This window comes from Phoca vitulina, unplaced genomic scaffold (genome assembly GCF_004348235.1).
Source record: "Phoca vitulina isolate PV1807 unplaced genomic scaffold, GSC_HSeal_1.0 scaffold69, whole genome shotgun sequence".
NCBI classification, from domain to species: domain Eukaryota; kingdom Metazoa; phylum Chordata; class Mammalia; order Carnivora; family Phocidae; genus Phoca; species Phoca vitulina.
The window spans coordinates 4,298,463-4,326,057 of record NW_022589772.1 but is presented as its reverse complement, the minus strand read 5'-3'; the positions used below and the strand labels follow the sequence as shown (position 1 = coordinate 4,326,057).

Sequence of the window (27,595 nt, the reverse complement as noted above, 5' to 3'; positions counted from 1 at the left end):
GAGAGATCAGAGAAGGATAAGGGCTCCTGCCTCCATGGAGCTAAGAGACCAGGCGAATGATGCGTTAACTTGCCCGGAAGGAGGGAGTCCTTTCAGAAGAGGAACCATCTATTATAACTACCTTGGTAACTTTACCCCCTCCCATGTTTTATATCACTTGGCGTGTGCTTGTATGCTTATTCCGGCCTCTGGAGTCCTTGCTTTTTTTTTTTTTTTTTTTTTTTTATGAAATATAGTTGACACACCAAGTCTTTGCTTATTTTTAATTCCACCACCCAGATCATCCTTCTCCTCCCACTCTTTTCCACCTGCTGATGTCCTGTCTGATTTTGGGGGCTCAGGCAAAGTCCCTTTTCCTCTACGAAGCATTCCCTAATAGCTCCAGCCCACAACCTGGCCCTCTCCAGACATGTGATTTTCGAAGTGCACAATCCGGCACTTGAATGTTACTGTAACTCCCATTTGTGACTTACGGTCACCTAGCCAACAATTTATGAAGAGATTTCACATACGTTATTACAAGAGAGCCTCACAACAACCCTATCAACCAGGTAAGGCAGATCCTTAACTCCATTTTCCACTTGAGGGTAACAAGCCTCTGAGGTTGACTTTTCCAAAGTCCTGGATGTAGTAAGTGATGACCCCAAACACCATCTTCTTTCTGTCAACTTATGTACACACGTGTAGGTATCACTTTTTAAGGTCCTTAGAAGTCTCTCTTCTCTGTGGCATCTAACGCAGGGCTGTCCTATAGCAAGAAATCGATGCACCAATGCACTTGGTGAGTTGACTCTAATGAACGGTCTCAAGATGTCTTTTTACGGGGCTTCCTTCAAATGCACGGTGTACATGCATGCGTGTACACCTCACGTACTCGCACACACACACCCAACAATGAACAAGCCCCCTGATGAAACTCATCACTGATGTGCAAATGCACACCAGATATAAACGGGGCTTGGGAAGTGCCCTTTGTGGAACAGTGGAAGAAGAGAAATCAGGGGAGTTGTGTGTTTCGTCAGGGGAAGGCTTAGACAGTTAGACCATCCTTTCTTTCCCATCAGGCAAAAGTATAATGCAAATGAGTCCATCTTATGGGTTAATTATACCTCAATACATCTGTTTAAAAAAACAGAATGATACTCTGGTTTCTCTTCAGATCATATAAATCTTTTGCTTTTTGAAAAAAAAAAAACAATGAAATGATTCTTAGGATGTAGGTGAAAATGATAAAGGCTAATGGTAATAATAATAATAATAATAATAATAATAATAATAATAGCTAATATTTACTGAGCCCTAATTGATATGCAAGGCACAATGGTGAATACTTTTCCATACATGACTGCATTGGCTTTTACTAATAACATTCTGAAATGGACAAGGTTATGCCCATTTTGCTGATGGGGAAACTAAGGCTTAAGAAACCAACTGTCTTGTCCCAGGTCGCACAATTTGTGAGCTACAGTAGCACCAACATCTGAACTGATGTCTGATTCTAGAATCTTCCATCCTGGCCACTATCAAGGAGGGTGTTAATCACATCAAACCTGTAACACGGGAGGGACCATTTAATTTAAAAACCTAAACCACTGGAACATGAAGGCTGTGTTGTCCCTCTAGAATGTTTTAGCCTACAATACCCAGGAAACTGATATCACACTTATTTTGGCTTCAGCGATTTGCATAACTAACTCAATTCTATACTTTGGTATATAAATTGATCTAGCTGCAATTTCTGAGTAACTCACTCCTTGGGTGTTAACTACTTATTAATGACTCCTTACAGGATACAAAAGTAGTTCCTTAAGAAGCCTTAGGGGCACCTGGGTGGCTCCGTCGGTTAAGCATCTGACTCTTGCTTTCGGCTCAGGTCATGATCTGAGGGTTGTGCAATCAAGCCCCACGTTGGGCTCCACACTCAGCAGGGAGCCTACTTGAGATTTTCTCTCCCTCTCCCTCTGCCCCTTCCCCCACTTGCACGCTCTCTCTTTCTCAAATAAATCTTAAACAAAAGAAAACAAAGAAGAAGACTTAGCTCCTAGAGAATGTTTCACTCATACCAGTTGACCCTAAGTCCCTGCTCCTGCCCACAAGTACACACAACCAGACAGCTGCCGCTGGTAGACAGGAGTGAAACTCACTGGAGAAGGGACAGGGGCAGGCCCATTCACCCCCCTGGGCTCTAATTATACCAAATCTCAGTATTTTGTGGTGAAAGAAAACTGGGATGACCTACAAAAGAATATCTACCATGACTCTTACAGGAGTTGACAGATCTTTGGAATGCCAAAAGAAGAAAAAGAAGGTTGGAATTATTTTGCCTCAGAAGAATGTGGATTGATTTTTGAAATGGGCCTTCGACCAAGGGATCAACGGGGAAGCAACTGCAGGGTGAGGTTTTCCAGCGGAATCATGACCCTGAGAGTCTTTCTTGCAACCGTCGCCAGAGTAGCCTGGCATAGAGTCTATTAGTCTACTCAACAGGAGATAGGGAGAACGCAAAAGACAGAAAGACAAAACAGAATCAAAGAAAAAGAAACCAATCATGAGCATGCTTACTGCTAGTTTTACACAATAAATTTATCTTAATTTCTTTCCGTTTATTCTTATTTCATTCTTTTAATAGCCCTAACGGAGTGGTAAGAGAATTACAGAAATGAGGCTACTGATATCCCAGAAGATTTGGCCCATGCCACCCAGGTACTCAACAGGAAAGCCAACTCAGAAATAGAGTTTTCCTGTCTCGAAGTTTGTGTTCTTTTTACAGAGTGGGTGTTAAACTTTGGCAGATGGAAAGAAACGGAAATCCATACCTGGAAGAGATATCTGTGCTCCCATGTTTACTGCATCCCAAGCTCATTGCAGCATTATTCACAATAACCAAGGTAAAGAAACAGCCTAAGTGTCAGTCAGTCAATGAGCTGATAAAGAAACTGTGGTACATATATACAACGGAATATTATTCAACCTTAAAAAAAACATCTCGCCACTTGCAACAACATGGATGAACCTGGAGGACATTATGCTAAGTGAAATAAGCCAGATACAGAAAAAAAAAAAATTGCATGGTCTCACTTTTTGTGAAATCTAAAAACACATCAAATCTATAGAAGCAGAGAGTAGAACGGAGGTTACCAGGGCCCGGGGGTGGGGGCAATGGGGAGATGTTGGTCAAAGGGTATAAAGTTGCAGTTACATAAGATGAATAATATGTCTAGAGATCTAATGTACAGCATGATGAGTATAATTAATAATACTAGGTTGTATCCCGGACATTTGCTAAGAGAGCAGATTTCAAGTGTTCTCCCCACAAAGTAAATGGTAACTATGTGAAGAGATGATGCTAATTAGCTTGACTCTAGTAATCATTTCAATACATATACATATGTATATCAAATCAGCATGTTGTACATCTTAGACATATACAATTTGTACTAAAGAAAAGAAGTGTTTTTTAAACTGGGAGGTAGGATCATGGAGTCAAAAATCCCAGCTTGGGTACCCACTCTCCATAACCTTGCACAAGCCACTTTTCCCTTTGGGCCCCAATTTTTCTAAGAATGGGATGTATGGAAGTGTTGAATCACTATACTGTACACCTGAAACTAACACAGCACTGTATATTAACTACACTGGAATTAAAATAAAAAATATATATATGAAAAAACGTACCCCCAAACTTAGTGGATAAAAACCCCAAATCATCATCATAATAAATTAATTAAATGGGCATGGACACAAATGTTAGCTGCACAGTAAAGTGAAACAACAAGGTCCTTACATTCCTAATTTATAACGCAAAGTAAAGAATGCACACTCTCAGAAATAAATAAGAAATAATTAAGTTGGAGAAGTGACTTGTAATCTGCAGTTTTATCAAATAAAAATGGGTATTTGCTTCATTAAAAAAATGGGACATGGGACTCAAATCTCCTCTTGCATCTTTAGAAGGCCAACACAGCATGCAGGGCGCCACAGAAGCAAGGAAGACCACCTGGTACTCTACGATCTCCCTTCCTAGATTTTCCAAGGTGGCTGGGCTTCTAACCAACTATCCTTGGAACACATTTGGTATTCCTGGCTGAACACTGGCAGAAAATCAGTCCAAAGCAAAGCTGGCCTCAGGGCCCCTCAGGGGAATCCTACTCTGAGGAGGAGTGGGACAAGGACATCGTGGGGTCAGCAGACAAGTGCGAAGCCACGTGACCCCAGTTGTGCTGGGAAAGAAACTGTTCCTACCATGCTCCCCACACCCCCATTAGGGATGGTCTCGCATGTAGCAGAACTATGACTTCTGGGGAGCTGGGAAAAACACTCCCCTATCCTCAATATCTCTCCCTTCCTTTCATCTCACTGGTGCCTAAAATGCCACCACTAGAAGTCCATTTCTTTGGGGTAAATGGTTGCCCTTTTGCAATCAGATTTTATAACCCCAGTATTTCTGTGAGAGGTTACACATTGTCCAGAACATCTCAGTATGAATAATTTTGCCACAAGTTTGTTATGCTTTGTTTTTTGCTCTTCAGAGAAACTGGCAAATTTTACCAAGAAGTCTGTGGTCCTATCCCACTTCCTTTGGTACACCATTCTCTCCCCTCCTGGCACTGGCCTTCTTCCCACCCTCCAGAACCCAAAGTCCTCATGCTGGCTGCTGACTTCTCTACTCTCCCTACCCTCAAATTTCTATTTTCTTAGCGGGCCACTTCTTGGCAAGTCAGAAAGGCTGCTTGTATGTCAGGAGACAAATCAGCTCCCAGTGTTTATGAGAGAAATGCAAACCTCTCCAGAGCTCCCAGGGATCAGTTGCCAATCTCCTGGACTCCAAGTCCCTCCCTTCTCTTGCCCATCGCTACTGTTACTCGGGTTCCTGCTTGACTCGATGGCTGAGCCTGGTGCTAATGTTTCCAGTCTGGCTGGCTGTCATTCTACTGGTGTGGTCCCAGCACATCTGCAGACCAGGCTGGAGGTGCGGTAGAGAGGGGATTTAGAGATGAAGATAGCAGGCTTGAAGTAAGAAGTTGTCTTCCCTTTAATTACAATGAGATACACACACACACACACACACACACACACACACACACACACACACCAACACAGAACTGTATCGTCCAAAGGGTTTGACCCTAGATCTCAGAAACACGAGAAGGAAAAGGCCAAAGGGCAAGGAAGGAAGTCCTGAGATAGGGTGCTGCTTGTAGGCAGTGTTTTCAGCTCCGTCTCAGATCGATGCAAACAAAAAGAATCGAGCCTGGTCTCTGGGGCCTGCCAACATTATGTACAAATCCCAGCTTTGACGTGTCTTTGACCCGCGACCTCGGGAAGGCTACTTGATCTCTTTGCACCTTGGTTTCCTCATCTTCAACATGAGTATGTCATCTACCTTACACGGCTGTGAGGCTTAGAGAGCATTTATTTTAAAAAGCCCCCAAGTATCCGGTACATAACAATGTGCACAGTAAATGGTAAGTTGTGTTGGTATAGAAAGAAGGCCCACAGAAGAGCATAGAGGGACCTCCTTGTTTCCATGGATAACTGGACAGTTAATTAAATGGTGATTGCTTTGTGCTTATGTGTATGGTAGGTGTTCTAGGGATAAAGACAGTTAAGAGATTATTTCCCTTTTTTTTTTTCCCTTCTTCATTCAACATCTACTTATGGGGATCTTTGACTATACCCAGCACAAACAGGTCCTCAAGCCTACCTTGAAAATAGTTGGTACCATGCTAGGTTAGAGCTACAGAGGTAAATAAGACACATCCCTGACCTCAAGGAGAATCCTGCTCTCGTTGGAGGGGCTGGCATTGAAAGATGTTCATTGTTAACATATTTAGATAGCTTGTAAAGAGGTTGAGGTTGGGAGGGAGGTCAGATTATCGCCAATTGCCAAACGATGTCAAACGGGAAGAAATGTCACCTGCATCACGAACAATGCAGGTTAGACAACAGAGTGTAATCCTTAACTGTATTTCTCATTCCAAAATTCAGTTTGAAGAGTTTCTGTTGGAAAAAAAAAATCCTACTTGAAGGCCAAAGGCTAGACTAGGTGACTATTTCAGGCCCCTTCCAACCATAGAAAATCAATCCTACCAAGCTGGTCACAGCTCTCTACTCCTACTCGTGGGACAGATCCTAGCTAGGACTCTTGTGTTCCCAGTCCGACCGCAACGAGATCGTTCTCTCCTCCTGACTCTATTCAACAGCTCTGCGGAAAGTGGGAGCTGGTACAGCGTTTTCTAAAACAAATTGTTTTAAAGTGTGTAAATTGAGGCCGGTTTTTCGGCCTTAGCCCAGATGGGAAGAAAGCAGACGACTAAGGGTGCTCGTGGGAAACCATGTATGCTCCTCCAAGGAATGCTGCTGTAGCGGAGGGAGGGATGGCTGGGTGCTGCACAAAGTGAGGATGCAAAAAATCCTGCAGAATGAATGCATCCTAAACAGTGGCTGTGTCTAGTCCCCTTCCAAAAAGGAATAGTGCTCAGCTTCCGAGGCCATGTGGATTCAGGTGAGTTTTTCTCTGGGAGGCTCACTAAGAGCAAAGGTACTGCTTCAAATGGGTCCAGCAGCCACACAAGGGATGCCTACCATTTAGATTTCTTCCTTTCAGTGCTCCAACCCCTCTTGCATCTCTTTGCCCTGGGCCTCTCTAAGTGGTGACATAACTGTACCTGCTTTCATGGAGCAGGGACCTAAGATTTCCAGATCTTCCCCAAACTGTCCTCCATAAAAACTGAACTCTTCTCTGGCCCACCACCTTGAGGTCTTGGTAGGTAGGCTTGGGACTCATCTCGTTATTTCATACCAAGGTGCTAATGGAAGACAACGTTTGAAAACAGGTTATTTTTGTAGATAATGAAATTGTTACATGGGCCCCTGATGCTTTATCCATAATGAAGCTGTAGAGCATGAGGCAAGGGGTATGAAACCTTCCAGAACTTAGGGCTTATGGGGGGGAGATGACTGAAAATATAGCCTCCAAGATCTGTCCTACTGGGAGGAGAGGCCTGACGTCTGAGTTTCCCATTTGGGTCCAAATTCCAGCTCCACTATTAATTAGTTATCACGTATTAGCTGAGCAAATCACTTCACCTTCCTGAGCCTCGGTTCCTCCATCTATAAAATGGAGCTGATACAGGACCTACCTCATAGGTTGTTGTGAGGAACCAACAAGATGAGATGCATAATGTGCTTGCCACAGGACTGGGTGCGTATTAATGTTTAGTAAATGCTGCTATTGTTATATTACTATTAGCTATAAAAGACAGAATTTCTGGAAGGCAGGAAGTAGGTTGCTAAGGTAAGAGATGTGGGGCTGCCTAATCTTTATGGCGGGTGCCTGCATTAGACTGAATGTTTGTGTCCTTCCAGCCCCAGAGATTCATATGTTAAAAACCTAATCTCCAATAGGATGGTAGTAGGAGGTAGAGCCTTTGCAGAAGACATGAATAGAGATTCTTCCAAAGAAGAGGGCGCCTGCATGGCTCAGTCGGTTAAGCATCCAACTCTTGATTTTGACTCAGGTCATTATCTTAGGGTCGTGAGACTGAGCCCCACATTAGGCTCTGTGCTCAGCATGGAGTCTGCCTGAGATTCTCTCTCTCCCTCTCCCTCTGCCCCTCACCCTGCTTGCGCTCTCTACCCCCCAAATAAATAAATAAAATCTTTAAAAAAAGAAGATGGGGTGCCCGGGTGGCTCAGTTGGTTAAGTGTCTGCCTTTGGCTCAGGAGCCCCCACGTCGGGCTCTCTGGTCAGCGGGGAGTCTGCTTCTTCCTCTTCCTCTGCCCCTCCCCCTGCTCATGTGTGCTCACTCTCTCTCTCTCAAATAAATAAAATCTTTTTTTTTAAAGATTATTTATTTATTTATTTATTTGACATAGAGAGAAACAGTGAGAGAGGGAACACAAGCAGGGCGAGTGGGAGAAGGAGAAGCAGGCTTCCTGCTGAAGAGGGAGCCCAATGCAGGACTTGATCCCAGGACCCCGGATCATGATCCGAGCAGAAGACAGACACCCAACGACTGAGCCACCCAGGTGCCCCTCAAATAAATAAAATCTTTAAAGAAAGAAGACATACAGATGGCTAACAGACACATGAAAAGATGCTCAATATCACTCATCATCAGGGAAATACAAATCAAAACTACAATGAGATAATCACCTCACACTGGTCAGAACGGCTAAAATGAACAACACAGGAAACAACAGATGTTGGCGAAGATGCGGAGAAAGGGGAACCCTCTTACACTGTTGGTGGGAATGCAAACTGGTGCAGCCACTCTGGAAAACAGTATGGAGGTTCCTCAAAAAGTTAAAACTAGAACTACCCTATGATCTAGCAATTGCACTACTAGGTATTTACCCAAAGGATATGAAAACACAGATTCAAAGGGACACATGCACTCTGATGTTTACAGCAGCAATGTCCACAATAGCCAAACTATGGAAAGAACCCCAACGTCCATTGACTGATGAATGGGTAAAAAAGTGGTACATGTATACAATGGAATATTACTCAGCCATCAAAATGAACAAAATCTTGCCATTTGCAATAACGTGCATGGAGCTAGAGAATATTATGCTAAGTGAAATCAGTCAGAGACAAATATCATATGATTTCACTCCAATGTGGAATTTCAGAAACAAAACAAAGGAGCATAGAGAAAAAAAAGAGTAAGAGAGGCAAACCAAGAAACAGAGTCTTACGAACCATGAGAGACTACGGACTCCGGGAAACTGAGGGTTCTAGAGGGGAGGGGGGTGGGAGGATGGGTTAGCCCAGTGATGGGTACTAAGGAGGGCACGTATTAAATGGAGCACTGGGTGTTATACGCAAACAATGAGTCATGGAACACTACCTCAAAAACTAATGTTGTACTGTATGGTGACTAACATAACATAATAAAATTAAATTAAAAAAAAAAAGAAACAGAGTCTTAACTACAGGGAACACGCTGATGGTTACCAGAGGGGAGGTGGGTGGGGGGAAGGGGGAAACAGGTATTGGGGATGAAGGAGGGCACTTGTTGTGATGAGCACCAGGTATTGCACGGGAAGTGCTGAATCACTAAATTGTATACGTGAAGCTAATATTGCACTGTATGCTAACTAACTGGAATTTAAATACAAACTTGAAAGAGAAGACAAAAAAGGAGGTGGGGCCTTTGGAAGGGGATTAGGTCAAGATGGCAGAGCCCTCCCGAATGGGATTAATGCCCTTATCAGAAGAGACAGGAAGGAGATGATCTCTGTTCTCAGCATGTGAGGGAATAGCATGAAGGTGGCTGGCTGTAAGCCAAGAAGTGGTGTCTCACCAGACACCACATCTGCCTTGGCACTTTGATCTTGGACTTCCCAGCCACCAGAACCGTGAGAACTAAATGTTTGTTGTTGAAGCCACTCAATCTCTGCTATTTTTGTTCTAGTGACCCAAGCTAAGACAACTGTTTTCCACTGCCCTGTAGAACTTCTCAAAAATGGCCAGATTCTGAGTGGTGACTAGAAAGTCACCTCTGAGCCATCACATTCACCAGGAATCCTTTTATGACCCTGCTCTGGGCTGACTGGTGGCGCAGACCCTTCCCGCTACAGCAGAGCTTCCAAAGGTGGCAAGTCCACTCTGTCCCTAAACTCTCTTCCTCTTTGCTCCGCCCGAGTGTCTGACATGGCCCCAGCTTCAAGCATTAGTTAGAAAAGGGCTTTACCTTTCCCAGAGGTTTAATGAATTCACACCAGAGAGTATCGAAGACTGGAAAGGAGTCCCCCAGTGAAGAGCAAGGCCTCGGGGCGGGAAACAAAAAAACCACAGTGTGCTACCACTCTGCACCCACCAAGGATGGCTATCATAAAAAAAAAAAAAAATAATAACACCAAGTGTTGGTGAGGATGTGGAGAAAATGGAAGCCTCATCCACTGCTGGTGGGAGTGTAAAAATGTAAAATGGTGTAAAATGGAAAACAGTCTGGCAGTTCCACCAAGTTCAATATAAAGTTACCACCTGAACCAGTAATTCCACTGTTGGGCATGTACCCAAGAGGAGTCAAAGCTGGGACTCAAACAGATTTGGTACGTGAATCTTCACAGCAGCATTATTCACAATGGCCAAAAGGTGAGAACAATCCAAGTGTCCATCAATGGATAAAAGGATCGGTATATTCGTAACAGTGCAATATTATTCAGTTAGAATAGATCACCCTTGAAAACATTAGACTGAGCAATAAAGCCGGTCACATAATGTATGTTCCCACTTTTTGAAATGGCCAGAATAGGCAAATCCATAGAGACAGAAAGTAGATCAGTGGATGCCAGGAGCTGTGGGGAGGGGAGGATGGGGGGTGACTGCCAGTGGGTATGAGGCTTCTTTTGGGGGATGAGGAAAATCCTCTGGAAGTGGACAGTGGCGATGGTGGTAGTAGCTTGTGACAACACTAAACCCAACTAAACCGTACACTTTAAGAGCGTAAATGGTATGTGAATTATATCTCAATAAAGCTGTTACCAATAAAGCAAAGCCACTAAACATCCTACAACACGGACCCCGGGGGCTGAGTATCGGAGTGGGATGGGGCCTGGGCAAATAGAAGGTGCTGTGTGAGGTGACAGGGAGGCAGGCAAAGAAGGAAAGGTAAATGAAATAGAAAAGGAGAACCCACAAAGGGGCGGGGGTGGGGTGGAGTAGGATGGGGAGGTCAATCCCAAGTCATAGTTTTGTCTGGTGTTCCATGGCCATGCCACAGAGTACCCACCTTGGGAGACGGGGGAGGTCTGCCAGAGCCGAGCGAAAGGAGGGGGCCAATGGCAAGGAGGATTTCCCTGCTCGGAATCTTCAAGAAGACTGAGTTCAGGCCCACACCTTCGGCAAGACTAGTGGCCTCCCTACTCGCGCCCCCGGCCCAACCCCCCGCCCCCCCCCCCACAGTGGGGGCCCAGGCCAGGAAATTCTTGCAGCAGATTCAGGAGATCACTCTGCAGCTCAACACACAGACACAACACTCTGTCCCAAGCAAGAAGGTGCCGAGTGAGAGGAAACCGTCATCTGCCGGTCCAGCTGGAGAGCAGAGTGGAAGAAAGTGCTGAAAGCTCACACCCTGGTATAATCCCGCTTCTTTCCTCCTCACCCGGAACCCATCTGTGGGCTGTATTTCATCCCACTTCCCTTAATGTTTCAGCTGTTGGCAGTCAGTAGCTGACCCTGCCTGGATATGCCCTCTTGTCAGACAGATGCCGGGAAGGATGGCTTGAGGAGAGGGTTTGAGCCAGAGAGGACCACGTCTCTCTGCAGCAAGCACTGCTGGCAGCCTGGGCACCAGATCTGGGGGTGGGGGTGGGGGCGGGGAAGGGGGGGGCACAGGCCTTCTTGGCTGGCTGGTACCACTGACTTGCTCCATTCAGTCTGCATCTCTGGGCCTCGGTATCGAAAGAACTTGCTTGCATTTGTGAGTAGGTGTCAATATTTGTCAGGGGCAATCATTTCATTTGCTTCTACTGCACAGGGATGTAGTGAGAATGCACAAGATTACGTTTTTTTGAAAAGGTTCGGGGAGACAAGAAGCTATACCCAACATAGTCCGTCGATTCGGATTATCTCCAGCTTACCAAGTGCATTCCATCTGAAGGCAAAAAGAGAATTTTCCCTGAGTCTGCTCCCATGGTCCAGGGTCCAGAGCTTACTACATCTCATAATGAATGGTTCGGCCAACTCCGAAAAGGCATCTCGGTGTGTGATTTGCTGCCTTTCAGATAGCAATTCTAGCCTTGTGGTGTCAGTCACCTGCCTGTGGGCAAGCGTCCAAGGCTTGAAGCTCTAGGTGGGGAGCAGCCTCATGGCATGACCCAGCCAGGGTAATGAAGCACATCGCAAAGATCCATCCCCTTGGCTCAAGAATGCTCTACTTCAGACCAGCCGGTCCTTGGCCCCACTGCGTTCCATGGCAACTCTGAGCTGGCTCATGCTAGACCCAACCACCCCCACAGACTACCCTTTGCTTCTTCATATTTTATCCAGCCCTCACTGTCCATTCCACACATTCTGATTTCCTGTACCAGCTCTAATGGTCTGTCTGTCTGTACCCCAGTCTAACACCTGACCACAAGTGTACTGTTTGCTAAGTGGTCAATAAGGACAAAGGAGGCAAGACTTACGTCTTGACTTCTCCATCTCCTGCTGGCTCCAGCCCTGGAACAGAGGAACACACATTCACATTGTAATATAAGCTCACAGGCTGTGAGCCTATTATTAATTCCATTAAGACATAATATGTGCCCAACCAGGGGCAAGGTTGTTCTTCATTTAAGTCCCAGAGAGCTGGAGAGCTAGAAGCATGACTCTTGAAAGGGATTCTGAAGGGAGTTGCAGAATTTCGAATGTATGGGGGTATGTGCATTCTACCGAGAAGAGGGTCCATGGGTTCCATCAGCTTCTCAAAATGTTCCCTGACCCCAAAGAGGTGCCTCCACTAGTTTAAGATAAAGGGAAGAGCCTGTGGGTTTCACTTCAGCAGCACGGGAACTCTGCTGGCAATGCGGTCCAGGTTCTAGGGTTCTAGGGCCCCACATGCTCATTTTCAGCTTTCTGTGCGCTGCAGAAAGCTTTCCATAATCCAATCTTTAGAAGGAACCTCTATGTTCTGTACTGTCAAAATGTCTTCTTCCACTTTACTGAACAGCTTTATCATCAGCTCTATTATTCAGCTCATGGACCATTCCAGTCTCATTACAGAAGCCTTCTAGAGTTTCCCATGTATATCACCATGAAGAAAGTAGAAATGGCCTCCTCTCTCAACAGATGCTGATGGGGCCCAGAGTTGCCAAGGGGACCCTGTTAAGTAGTGCCAAAGCAAGGACTCAGACTTAATTTTACCTAGAGCCACAAAACGTAAGGGCGAGAGAAGCCCACTAAAATCCAGTCCAACAACTGGGGAAAAGATCAAACAAATCCTGTTTTCAGGGGCCAAGTCCCAAATCCCAAGTCTTCATCTGAACTTGAATTATGTATCCCAACAAGAACCCCCTTCTTCAGTGGCTCTGATAGGTTGCTCTTATTCCTATGCTACTCTTCTATGGATTTTTAAAATTTTTTCTAATTACCCAATGGTGTAGAAATGGGAATGTGAAATCAACTCTTCTGCATGACACCGAATTGTTAATGACAGGTTTTGTGGAAACATGTCACTCACTGCTGTCCCCCTCTTTTTCCTAAATAAATTAAGAATGAGTTCTACTATTACTCCGTTAGTTCTAATCCTTTGGGAATTAGGTTTTGTTTTTTGTTTTTTGGGGGGTTTTTTTGAAGGTCAATGACCCCTTGAAATGGACAAATTAGTCACTACCCTCAAACAGCATTTACAGAAACAATGTGAGGCATCTGGCTGAGACAGTGGGGAGTGTAGTCAAGCATTCCTTTGTATTGCCTACACCAGCATTTCCCAAGTCCGCTCTGCAGAGCACTACTAGTCTGCAAGATGCTCTGTGCAAACAAAATTCTGTGCTTCAAATGAAGTTGGGAGAAGATCCATAGTCTAGGCTCACAATATCCCTTCCAGCATGTTAACGGATATCCAAAGTGCCACAGTAAAGGACCCTGTTTCGCTACAGCCCCACATTTTCTCTGACTGATTTTACTGAAACACTGTACCTTCTTTTTTTCATCGATGGAATAGTTATGAACATCCTGGGAAGACTCATAACTAGTTATTTTGAGGCTCTGGATATCTGCCATCTCGTGGACACGAGACATCACTGAATTCAGGCCCCTGCTCCCACCCTCAGTCACTCAACCTTCTGCTAAGACCTAACGTGTTTCTCCCTAGGTAGCTGTGTAACATTTCCTGAGCCTTTTCTTTTTCTTTTCCTTTCCTTTCTTTCTTTCATTAGTGAGCCCTGTAAGACAAGAGAAAACATGCCCTAATGAAATACTGTTGACTTGAACCATACAGTTTGGCACTCGCAACAACGACCCAGTGACATCAGGCACCAGGGAGGAAAGAAGTGAAGCTCAGGAGTTTGGATTTTTCCTGTAGAGGAGAAGAAGCCAGTGAAGTGATTTCAGCAATGAAGTTATTTGGTGATATGAATATTTCTGAGAGGCCGGTCTAGGATGACTGGAGGAGAGACTGTGGGGTGGGAGGCAGGACCTGTCAGGAGGCTAGAGAAAGAACCCATTGTTATCATATTACATACTCAAGGAAGAAAAGAGGCATTCAGTACTTGAGGATTAACTGAGAAAACGTATCCCCAAACACGCGTTTTGTTGTATTTGGAGAAGTGTTAGTGGCAGGCTTCAGAAAGTGGTCCCTGGAGGCCATTGCAGAGGCTGAGGGAAGGTGGTGGCAGACGAAGGTTCCAGGCTGCTGAAGCAAGTCAGAGTGCTGTGAGGAAAAGTCAGTCCACCTCTTCCTGGAGACCAAAAGAGGCAGTTCATCTGCCTTGTCATGGAAGTACCAGAGGAAAAGAGAGAGTATCCTGTTTCCCCCTCATAGGAGACCCTTTAAGTATGGAAGCCAAAGTCCCTGCTGGGCCAAGGGTAACATAGGTAAGAGCGTACAATATGGAGAATGAAAAGGAAGTGTTTAGGGAACCCAGATTCAAAAGAACTGCACCCCTACTTGCCATGGGATGGCGACCCTTCCTCAGGAAATGGAGGCGTGAATAGTCAAGAAATGTCAAAGATCCTTGCAAATTTCCAGTTGGATACTGGACTTCTTCTTTTGACAGCCAGATGCCCATGGGATGGCTGCTGCCTCCCCATTTTAGAGTGAAGTGATTATGGGTAATGGTGGTTGAAGAGGGTCAGAGATCAAGCAAGTAGAGAAGGTTTGCTGCCATCTTTGGATTTACCAGGACTGGAAATCTAATATGAGGTTCTATCATTGCTTTGGGCCAGTGATTCTCAAAAGGGGGAGCAGGGAGTCCCTTCATTCTCAAGAGGACCAGGGTCTCTGGTGGGAGCGGTTTCAAAGTTCACACCCTGGCCCAGCCCAACTTGGGAACCACTGAGCAGTCATGACAGGTGTCACCGATGGGAGTGTGATATGTGCAGACACTTCAGAGGCAGAAAAGGTTCTGCCAGCCACGGTTCCGATAACGACGGCGACAGCATCAATATCATTAGCAACTGGAATTTACTGACTTGTGCTTCCACTGAGCGGGCTCCGTGTTCAGAACTGTACGTGTTCATGTGCATTAGCTCTGTTCTCCCAAATGCCACGCCAGGAGGTAGGAGTTGCCATTATCTCCCTTTACAGGTGAGAACGCTAAAGTAAGGAAGTGATTGAACTGGAACCGGAAGCAAGGTGGTGTCTGGCCCCGGAAGTGGGGCTGCACTCTATTGCTCTCCAGATCAACACTGCGTTATCTGAAAGCACAGCTTGGCTAAAATAGCCACCCACACAAAATTCTCTCTGACGCTCGAATTGCTTTTCCGAAGTTCCCCTCTTTGAAAAGAACCCCCTGCCTCGCTTGTGCTGGAGCTCACTCTCTCTCTCTCTGGCACAGAGGAGGATCGAATATGAGGATCGAAAGGAAGCCCGTAACCACCTCGCCTCCTATGAACCTCAAAGGGTCAGGGCCAGTGTGCCGAAGTGGGAGGGCGAGGCTACAAACCTGGGCTGTGCTTTCTTAAGAGTGGTAGAAAGAGGGGACCTTTAAAAACTGCAGACTGATTACCTTCTTAGTTACCCGGCCAATGAAAAAATCTGGGAACAGAACAGTTCCCTCTACAGAACCGGAAAATGGCATCAGTGGCCAGCTCTGCTTCTCACAGGTCACCCACCCTCTACTCAAAGTGTGGTAGGGGGACCAGCAGCATTTAGGGTCACCGGAGAGCCGGTTAGAAATGCAGAATCTCAGACCCCCACCCAGCCCTACCAACTCCGCATTTGCGTTTCAACAAGTGTCCCAGTGATTCGCAGGCATATTAAAGTTGGAGAGGCACTGCTTTAGGGCTTTGGGTTCTAGAACCCAACTTCTTCCGAACTTTCGGTAATACCCTAGAAATGGAGTCAGCTTCTCACAGGTTCATGAGGATTGAGAAGGCTTTTTTTCTTCCCAGTTCTGGACAAATGCATGTGATGTTCGTTCCACACTGCCTCAATCTCTGCCCCGTGGGAGCAGAAATGCAGGCAATCTTAGAACTGTGCTCCCTGCCACCCCTAACCTTTGTCTCCCACTGCCCTCTCTGAGAGATGGCAAAATACCTTTCATTAAAGACCAGGATCCTGGGGGAAGTGAGGGTATCCGTGCAAGATCACAAATACTTTCAGACTACAGCAATGCTTCTCAGCCGAGGGCAGTGTTTCCCCCAGAGGGCACCTGGCAGTGTCTGGAGACATTTTTTTGCTGTCACAAGTAGGGGAGGGCACTACTGGCTTCTAGTGGGTAGAGGCCAGGGATGCCACTAACCATCCTCCAGTGCACAGGACGGTGATTGACAACAAAGAATTCCCTGGCCCCCAAAGAGGCTGTGAAACTCTGGACTAGAGGAAATTATAAAAACGAATGATCTGACCCATAAATATTCAATATAAAGCCAGGGAGAAAAGGAACTTGAAAGGGCTCTCTCCATTCTGACCAAGAGCTGTGGGTCGGACACAAGAGCTCTAGCTGCCCTCGAAGGAGTGATGTCCTCCTTTGGCTTAGAGAGTTGAGCCTTTCTTTGACCTGAGGTTCTTCTCCAAAACCGCCATGTAATATCAACTTCTCTGAGGCCACGAAACACACCGAAAATCTCCCTCACAAATATTAATCTTCAAACTCAGCATTAAATAAAATGAGGAAAAAATACCTTTACCTCTTTCTTTCTACAAGAAAAGGCATATACCATGAAGTAGTTAAAAAACTGAAATAGAAAAAACATGAACCATGAAGTAACTGTAAGAAATAGCAACCAGGGGCCCCTGGGTGCCTCAGTCAGTTAAGCGTCTGCCTTCGGCTCAGGTCGTGATTTCGGGGTCTTAGGATTGAGCCCCAAGTCATGCTCCCTGCTCAGCAGGGAGTCTGCTTCTCCCTCTCCCTCTGCCCCTCCCCCTGCTCGTGCTCTCTCTCTCGCTCTCTCTCAAATAAATTTAAAGCATCTTTAAAAAAAAAGAAATATCAACTCATAGAGTTATTATAATTATTGAATGTGAGCATTAAAGGATTGAGTACCCTGATAGCCAGGGCAAAAAGCTCCCCTTTTAATGTCTGCCTTTTAGTTTCTGAGTGATTTATGACCAGTCTAGGATTCAGAAGGAGTTGCCCAAGGTCACTGATCCTCATTTCACTGAATGTCATCTTTTTTACTTTTCTTCCACTAGGACACACATTCAAAGCCTCTGTGCCAGCAAGAATATAACTGCCTTCACCTACAAGTCGAGGCCGTGTGAAGTACAATGCAAAATATGAGACTGGGGGGGGTGTTGCCTTTACTTCATTTATAATACAAGTTCTCTGAGGGCAAGGCTAGTATCTCACTCCACCAAAGCCTACGATGCTCTGTGAGGGGCAAACATTTCAACGTCGAGAGGGTGTTGGTAAAGAGCTCAGTTGGAGACTTGGCAGCTCGAGCCCTTCCTAGGAAAAGTCACCCTTGCTTAAGACAAGTATACAGCAGTATACACAATGTTGTGTGCTCACCAAACCCACTTTCTTTCTCTCCACCCCACCCCTGCCCCCAAAACCCAGCTACACTGCATTTCACAGCCTCGTGTGCGGGTAGGTGGGACAATCGGAATGCACTCTAGTCAACAGAATGTGTAAGAAGTGACATACACGTCTTTGAAGACTGACCTGCAAAACCTAATTCACAACCCTCCTTTCTTTCCCCTAGACTGAGGGCCACGCAGATGATCCCATGGAGGACTCCAAGGCCCTAGAGGATGGTGAGGCCACTACTCTGAAAAGGATCAGGATTACATGGAGCAGAGACCTCCCTCCCCATAGCCTCCCACCTCCGTGGTGTTTAGCCACTGAGATATTGGGATTTGAGAGCAATTAGCTTATCCTGACTAATTCTTTTGACCTCATGAATACGTTCTTTCCTCCAAAACCATGGGCCATAAGTTTCACTTTAACCTATAGTATTGCATTAATATCACTTTCTACCATTCACTTTTTACCTCCCGCTTCCATCTCAACAACTGCCCTCCACAGCTCTGAGGGCAGGAACCGCCTAGAGTCAATATGCTTCGAACTTCCCCTCTGATTCAAATTCCCATTAAAAGCAAACCAAAGTGAAATCAAACCCCGAGTCATGGGGAGTCCAACTGTTCTCCGGCCTGCTGCCCAGTGGCAATCAATCCTTGGATCCAACGGCACGTAGGATCTGGCTCGAAGGCCTGACTTTATGTTCATAGCCGATCAACATAGCATTTTAAGGAATAAGTACTGTCCCAGTGCTTTCAGTTCCTAAGCTATTCCTTCATGTGTCAATGTCAATGACCAGCAGGACCAAAGAAAGCCAGGCAGGGTTGGGCAAAGAGGCAGATAACCTAAGGGCTGGGCAAGAACAGATATGAAGAAGAAACCTGGAAAAAAAAAAAGTTCTTAGAATGTGTGGTAGTCATTAGAGTTATTCATCAATATTCTTGTTCTGCTCCTTTCAGACACAGGATAGCATTGCGCTTCCCTATCCCCTGAAAGTCAAAACGTGGCCATGTGACTTGCTCTGCCAGTGACACATGAGCCGAAGTAATCTGTGTCACTTCTGGGCAGAAGTCTCTAAGAGCCAGGGCCAAATTTGCTATGTTCCCTTCCCATGCCACTGGAACTAAATTCCAGATGGCAATGCTCAGTCAGCCCAGGGTCCCCGGATGAGAAAGACATGCCCTAATCAGAGGTGCACAGGCAGCCTGAGTAAGGAATCAAACTTTGTTTGAAGCCACTGAGATTTGTAGGTAGCAACTGCATCATAATGTAGCCTATTCTGATCGTTACAGGGTATCCAACATTTGATGAATAACGGGCTTTCATATTCAAAATGGGAAAGATGAAAAATACTCCCACAATTTTTACATCTCTTCCCCCAAAATGAATTGAGGGTAAGGGTCGTGCCTTCCCCAGACTGATGCTCATAAACACTCTAGCAGCTGATAACAGGTCTTGCCGACTCATTTGACTCAGCCCATCATGTCTAGAAGAGGGGTCATGGGCCAAATCTGACCTGCAGTTTGTTTTTGTAAATAAAGTTTTATTGGAATGCAGACATGACTGCTCGTTTACATCTTGTCTATGGCTGCTTTCAACACGACAATGGAAGAGTTGCTGCAACAGAGACCGTTTGGCCTGAGAAGCCTAAAATATTTATTCCCTGGACCTTTACAGAAAAAAAGAAAATTCCTGACCCCTGGGCTAGAAGAAGCCAAGTGGAAAGCAATCCATGGAGTGTCTGGAAAAGAAATCCAACACGCACTGCCACTCAGAGTACAGAGTACACACGCCTGGTAGCTGTGTAGCCAAGGGCATGCACCGATCAAGAGCTGGTCCTAGCAGGACTTTAACCAGTGCTTCAGGCCTTCTTGGAGATAAGCAGAGGGAGCTCTGCCACCATGAGTTCCAATAAGCACATCTTCAAAGCTCTGTTGTTTACCAAGCCCTCTCTCCCAGTATCAGGATGGGGACAGGATCTGAACAAAGGACATACACAGCGTATGTCAGGATTAGTGAACCTGACAGTCCTCAGGATGACTCAGTGGAAAGTTGCTTAAGTGCCTGCTCGAAATGATTCACTGCCTGGAGATTCTATGGCAAATGAGATTCTTAGGCTAAACTGGGCGGTACGGTCCGTCCACCTCCCTGAACTCAGCACAGAGCAAGCAGGCCGACCCTAAGCACGGGAGCAGGCTCTCGGAGGGTCCGATGAGGGTCTCAGCCTGCTGGATGGACGTTAGCCACCGCTGTGGCCACTGGCTGCCTTCTGGGGGGTGGGGGTGTATATGGCGTGGCTGGAATGCTAGGAATCCTGGACTGGCTTAGCAGGCACTCCAATTGGCTTGGCCCTTCTACATGCTCCAAAGATTTTCTCCAGTGTCCTTGGCATCCAATGACTATACTTGGGCTTAAGATTTTTAGGGCTGGGCGGGTCCCTGGAAGCCTTCTATCTCAGTACCAGATCGCTCCTCCATTAGGTGGTACCAACAAACGAGCTGGCCATTCCACTGCAGATGGGATGCAGGCCATTTGCTTCCTTGCTTCAGCCTGGCTCTTGGCAGGGCCGCCTGGAGGAGCCAGCTGCTTGGCTACAACTCAGCCTTTGGTGGCTGTTAACAGGTTTTGCTTCAATTCAGCTATTTTGGAGTTACTGCTGGTTGGCTCCAGGTTGGGGAAAAAGGCCTGGGGTGGGAAACAGAGAGAGGAAAAGAAAGAGGAAAATGCATACTTTTCTTGGACCAATGAGTTGAATGATCTCCTTGTAGCCATCGATTCTGAAGTCAGCACTGTGGCCCGGCTGTTTCCTCTCAATTCCTAAGGTGACCAGTAAGATACGGCTCCCAAGTCCTGCTGGGGGTACCTTGAGTTCTAGGTGATTGTGTTTTGCCAGAGAAAAGTGGAGAAGAGGGAGTTATGGGCCTGATGTTCCTCGTTACCGTCAGGTCTAGAGAATTCGGAATACAGATAGGTCCCAGAGCACAAAGCGCTATAGCATTTTCATCGGGCCTGCCAGGCTGCTTCCAAAGGTTCTCTGGTCTATAAGCGAGTACCTGCATGGGCCACGGCCATGTCAACAGAGCAGAGGCCCCGCCTCCCTAGGCTAAGACCGCATGAGCACTAGCCGACTCAAACACCCTGAAGGAGACGGAAACAGATTTTCGTGGAAAATATAACCTAAAAAAGAACAGACACCAGGAAGTCCTAGAGAATTAATTCGTTCCAAAAACATCTGATTCGTCCAGAGCCTACATTGTGCCTTGGCACATCAGGAGATAAAGACAGACTTGGGGTCCAAATCATATCCAAATATCAGCGCATTAATCTCAGTCACCAACAATGAAGAGAGCGGAAAGGAAGAGGGGTATTTCCTCTTTTTGAAACTCATCTGCAAGGGAGATGAGGCAGAAGCATAGTCCAGGAGGCAGGGAGCCCCAGGTTCCAGGCTCAGCTACTTGGAATGAACGCTGTGGTTTCAGGTAAATTATAAAGTCTTTCTCCATCTCTCCATTTGACAAATGTGAGTGGAGGGAGCTGGACAAAAAGAGAAAAAAAATCTCTTCAAGATGTGATTTTCTGTGGTTGTAGGATATGTCATTCCTGTCCTCAAGAACTTTATGACCTAATTGCAAGATGCTGAGCCGACAGGTAGAAGGGACAAAATTCAAATGCAATGCAACAGGAAAGTATCCAATGAACCACACAGAGCCTCGCTATCCACAATGGTAGGCGCTAATTCCGTGTGTCTGTGTACGTTTAAAATTAACCGACATTAAAGAAAATTTTCAATGCAGTTCCTCAATCACACCAGTCACATTCCAGGAGCCCAAGGGCCACATGGGCTGGTGGCTGTCATCCTGGACAGCGCAGATATAGAATAAGTTCCATCATCACAACCATCATCGCAAAAAGTTCTGCTGGACAGCATTGGTATAGACAACCTTGTGCCAAAGATAACCTGAGAACACAGAACTTCCCCTCTGTGCCTTCTAGGCCTGGGCTCATCGTGGCCGTCCAGCTGTGACCAAGGCTGCCATTCCCAGATGGCGGGGCTGTGCTCTGGCCCCCATTATTGCCTCCCTCAGAGAGCTCAGCTGCTCCACGCTTCCTCCCCAACTCCACTCCTTTGATCTTTTCCCAGGGCCTCTAGGAAAGCCAATAGCCATCCAGTCCTCTCATGAAAAATTCCCTTTCAAACAGGCCTATGAATAATCTAGATAATCCAACAATGCGTGCATCTTTTAGAGCTCCCTGGGCTATGGGCCCAAGAGGTACGGGATGCAAAGCCTGACAAGGACCAGTTTGATTGATCTGTCAGCACTGTATTTATTATTTGTATTTATTATTTGGCCAGGATGGAGGATAAAGTCCTTACATGCTCCCTCCACAGCGCTATTAATAACATGACAAAAAAAAATTATCCTGTGTAATCCCAAAGACTGATTTCAAATCAAAACAAAGCAAATGAAGGAAAGCAAAACAAAAGAAGAGCAAGACAGGCACAAGGGCTCCCCAGGCTTCCTCTAGCTCATGGGATGGGTGTGGGTATGAGTGTGAGGGTGGTGAGACTGTGTTTGTGAGGATCACGTGTGTGTGAGCCGGGATGGTTGAAGGGGGGGGGCGGTGGGCCGACTTGGAGGCTTGCAGAGCAAGGGCACTTTGGCAAACCTTTGACTCAGAGGAGGAGTCTCCGCTTCTCTTGGTGGGGAGAGGAGAATTTAACTTTTGTCCAACAACCTCATGCCCCACTCCTCTGAATGGGGGCAGGGAGGACAGTGTCCTCACACGGATAGTGGGAACGGCTGCTATTTTAACAATCAAATTCGCTGCCCCCGGGGTGCCAGGAGAAACGGACCGCTCGTAACTGCAAAGGGTGCAATATTTTAAAAAATCAAATAAATAGCTGAAGGCACACTCACATTGAACTTGTGCCCAACTCAGTGTCAATCAACAAGTTTCCACTGAATGCTGGACAAGCCAACCCGCCTTCCAAAGAGAACACAGAAAACATTGTAAGTTCAGTTTGGGGGCAGCTGGATGATCTTTATATATTCTGTCCCAATCCCCCCCCCCTTTTGCTGCTTCCCTTCTCCAGCTAAGACTTGTGTTCCTTCATCCAGCCCCTCCCAAGTTAATTTCTTTCTAATGCATCTCCCTGGCTCTGGCCCTAAGTGCTGGGGTTCTTCCATTTTGCATTCCCACACATGAGGACTGACCGCGGACCTGGGCCTCCAAGGCAGGTCTGCACCACCTGCGTGTGCCAAGAGGGGAGGTGAAGGCGGCAAACCCAAACACACACGGTAGAATAACGCCGTGGCTCCACTGGAGAAAATTTACATTTTGAAGAGCCACGTCCTAAGCAATTCCATTGCTCCCGGGGTGAGGATGTGGCCTAGCTAAGGCATAGATTTGAAACCAGCCAGATAGAGCCACTAAGCCTTGGCATCAAAGCCTCATCTCCCTCCCGGCCAGCATGTTCTCACCTCCCCAGACTGAACGGTGGGGCCCTGTGCTTGAAAATAGCAAAAGGAGCTTGCATCTGTTGAGAGCGGGCTATGGGCCTGGCTCGGGTCTTAATCACGCCGGTCCTTCGAGGTGGGAACTCTGACTGTCCCCCTCACACCCGCTCACACGCATGCCTCACGCGCTCTCACACTCACCACAAAGGCCCGCTGCCCTATCTCCTCAGTGCTTCGTTCTTCACAGTCTTCTTCCTGGAAGTCTGTCCCACTGCCATCTAGAATTCTATGGGTCATGAGTTCTTTCAGTGCTGCAGTGCGAGCGCCCCTTGTTCTCCTCGGGTGTTAGTGACTGTCTGAGCTGTGTGACCGCTGAGGGGCGGGGAAAGACGCGAGGATATGGGGAACTGAGAGAGAGGAAAGGGGGTGCAAAAAGATGTCTGGGGGCACTAGAGACAAACTTCATCTACCCCGGATGTTTGCAGCGGGCTGGCTCTACAAAATAATGTCTAACTGTAGGACATGCAAGGCTCTTTGAGACTGGGTCCCCACCAACCTGACCTTTTAAGCCTCCTCCCTCCCTCATGGCCCACACCCACCCCAGGCCCTGTCCCACGTGTGCCTCCGCACGTACATTCCCCTTCCTCCTCCTCCACCTGGACGAGCTCTATTCGTCTGTCAGAACTCAGCTTGAGTACTGACTTCTCTCTGAGGAGCCTGCCTCCTGGCTCTTGGAGAGTGTCTCTTCCTCCCCTCTCTGCCTGCCCAGCCCTGTCCACACCTCCACTGAAGTACTCATCACATTATGTTGTAGCGATCTCGTTAGGCCTGTCTCCCCGACTAGCCTGTGGGCTCTCGGAGGCAGGGACTGAAACCTCAGCACCATTCATGGGACCTGGCCCAAAGCCTGTACTCAGTAAATGTTTGTGACAGGAACGAACGAATGAGTGAGTGAGTGGACACAAATCACCAGCTTCTGGTTGGGAGGAGACTCCCTTCCCTGGGCTTCTCTGAATAAGGCTGCTCACCAGTGTCTCTCGATAGGGTCACCACTGGTATTCAGACAGGACACATCTTTGTTGCATTGTGTTCCTGCTCACTGTGGAACATTTAGCATCCCTGGTTCCTGCCTACTAAACGCCAAGGACATTCCCTAATCGCTGTCATGACCAAAATGGTTCTCCAAGATTTCCAAAACCCTGGGAGAAGGGTGGGGAGGTGCTGATCCTCCTGGGTTGGGAAGCGACACTGTGCCAATAGCTCTTTTCCCTGATCCTGGTGGTCTGAGAGGCCCCCTGCAATAGGGTCATGCTGTGCTCCGGCCAGAACACCAATTTGTAAGACAGTAGGGACTAGAGCCCTCCTGGCCTGCTAACAGGAATTATGGCAGCCTAATCAGCACTCAGCAGTACAGAGCGGAGAATCCTGATCGTTTTTTATGACTGGAGGCAGGGGGCAGGGGCAGGGGCACGCCTAGCCAAAAGAAAAAAAAAAAAAAAAAAAAGAAAGACACCTAGTCAAGCTTTCACCGCAGCCCAGAGATTGTTACCTTGTCTCCCAAGGCATTCTGGGCATGACCTCATGTTCCTGCTAAGTGCTCACTCTGCTTTGGGAACATCAGCATTACTGAGCAGCACGCTCACTTGGGGCACCTCCAAAAATCGAATCAGAAGGAAATAGAAAGGAAAGGCAGAGGGGCGCCTGGGTGGCTCAGTCTGTTAAGCGGCCGACTCTGGATTTCAGTTCCGGTTGTGACCCCGGGGTTCTGGGATCGAGCCCCGCGTTGGGGCTTGAGGATTCTCTGCCTCTCCCTCTGCCCTCCCCCCACCGCCCCGAGCGCTCTCTCAAATAAATAAAAAAATCTTTAAAAAAAAAAAAGACAGAGGTGATGCCATTTATTTTACGCCTTCTGCCTGACACTCACTAAACCTGTCACCTGTTTCCTTTAGACCCCCCACAACTTTTCCCTAAGGCTGGAGACATATGGTCAGTGCCTGTTTATGGGGCTGCTGTCACTGGGATCTATGGGAACACATACCAAAATGCCTGGGTTTCAGGCTTTGCCCACATTCCCTATTCATGATGCAATCTGGGGACTTGGGGTTCAAATTCCTTCTTTTCCCTGCCTGTTACCGCCTTGCTTATATATACACCTCTTTATACTTTCCAAAGCAATTTCCCACATCAACTGTCAATGCGAACCTTAGTGGAAGGGAGGAATTACCACTCTTATTTTACAAGTTGAGAAAACGGGCACCAAGAGGCCAGCCAGCTCTGTGCATGTTCCACAGTGAATTGGGGGGAAAGCAGGGTAAGACCCCATCTCCTTTCTGGCCCTGTGCCTTCCACAATACAGCCTCATGGGGTGGGGGGAGGGAATGTAGATCCCCACAGAACCAAAGCTCTCCCTCCGTCCCAAATGTGGTCTTGATTCTGAAAGCCAAATGGGCCCTCTGGTCAGTGACACAGACCTGAAGCCACATGGCTTCATCTAGATGTCCTCATACCCCTGCACTATGTGGTTCAGAGGACAACATCCCAAATGCCCCCAAATGCCTTCTGATTAATTCCAAGGGCATACCCGGAGGACAGAGGACACACCCTTTGTCCAGGCTTTGGTACTGATCTGCTTTGTTGGGGTGGGGGAAGAAAAAGAAAAAGACCAGACCGGACCAAAGGAAACCAAACCAAACACCAAGGAGATCAAAGTAATGTAAACAATTAAACAAAAATCACAGGTCCCAAACAACCATATGCATAAACACAATCCTATGCTTAACTGTAACATTTAAAGGCTTTTGGGTCACCATTTGTCTCCAATCATAACCATCCCAAAACAAATAAAAATGTAGTGTCGTGTAAAAATACATTATGCTGGGGTGCCTGGGTGGCTCAGTTGGTTAGGCGTCTGCCTTTGGCTCAGGTCATGATCCTGGGGTCCTGAGATCAAGCCCAGAGTCGAGCTCCCTGCTTAGCAGGGAGTCTGCTTCTCCCTCTGACCCTCCCCCCGCTCATGCTCTCACTCTCTGGTTCACGCTCTCTCTCGAATAAATAAAGTCTTAAAAAAAAGACTTCTGCTCCCCTTATCCATGCCTAGAAATAGAGTTGGCCTTTGGACAACACTGGTTTGAACTATGAGGTCCACTTATATGCAGATATTTCTCCAGTAAATACGGTACAGCACCATACATGTATTTTCTCTTCCTTGTGATTTTTTTAAGTAGGCTCCAGCATGGAGCCCAACGTGGGGCTTGAACTCACAGCCCTGAGATCAAGGCCTGAAATGAGACCAAGAGTTGGATGCTTAACCGACTGAGCCACCCAGGCACCCCTCTTATGATTTTCTTAATACACATTTTCTTTTCTCTAGCTTCCTGTATTGCAAGAATACAGTATAGAATACACGTAACACAAATATGTATCAATTGACTGTTCATGTTCTCAGTAAGGCTTCCTCAACAGTAGGCCCTTTGTAGTTCAGTTGCGGGGTGGGGAGAGTTGAAAGTTATACACAGATTTTCAACTGTGGGGCATCAGCCCCCCTCGCCCCTGCTCAAGTTCATTGTTCCATGGTCAACTGTGCTTCCTGGTACATAACTTTCCTATGCTAAAGCCCATTTCTGCCCACTCCCCACCTTTGGAGGTGGAAGGAGAAAGCTGATCACCATCCTCTAGGAAGACCCATTTCTGTTTCAGAAGATTGTTGAAGTCCCTTCAGTCTTTCTTTCATGGGGCTCAGTAATTACCCTTTTCCTCCAACACTGCCTCTCAGGTTTGATACTCTGATCCTTTAATAATCTTTCCAATAAAACCACACCGAATGGCTCCAGATGTGATTTCCCTCAGAGAGCAATCTCAGAGGAGGTGCCTTTGGAAAGGCACTTCTCCAGATAAAGAGAAACAGGGACATGGTTCTACCCCTATGGATTTCTCTAAAAGATGACCAAACCTGCCGGTCCTCAGCTGCTAACAGATAACACGGTCTGAAGTTCCCTAGGAAACGTTAATAAGGACTATGTCTGTCTTTCAAAACCCCAGGCCTTCACGCAGTCATGATCACCAGTTCCCCCTTGTCATGGCTGTCATTGCTAAGACTCTGCGGTCTCTGGAGTCTTCCTCAGCTGAGGAAAAGTACTCTGAAAGCTGACATTTGCTAGATGCTTCTCGGTTGCCTCCCGACTTCAGCTGCTGCTCTGTACCACGAGCCCCTCCCGAAATTTCTTCTCGGCCTACTTCCCCGTTTGGAAAAGAAGGAGACACACCGCCAGCATGGGTGCACCTTGAAGACACTGCCCTAAGGGAAAGGCGACGGTCCCCGGAGGAAATATACTGTGTGATTCCACTTACAGGAGGTACCTGGAGCCGTCGAATTCACAGAGACAGACAGGAGAATGATAGTTGCCAGGGGCTGAGGGAGGGGGGAATGCAGATTTGTTTCATGCGGGACAGAGTTTCACTCCGGGAAGACGGAAACATCCCTGAGATGGATGGGGGTGATGGTTGCATAACAACATAAATGT

The 27,595-nt window shown here is 46.8% G+C and overlaps 1 protein-coding gene across 5 annotated transcripts in view; it reads right to left on the bottom strand.

The window, feature by feature from the left end:
- CHRDL1 (chordin like 1) overlaps positions 1 to 27,595 on the bottom strand; it is a 112,787-nt gene that overhangs the window by 39,395 nt on the left and 45,797 nt on the right. The window lies entirely within an intron of this gene.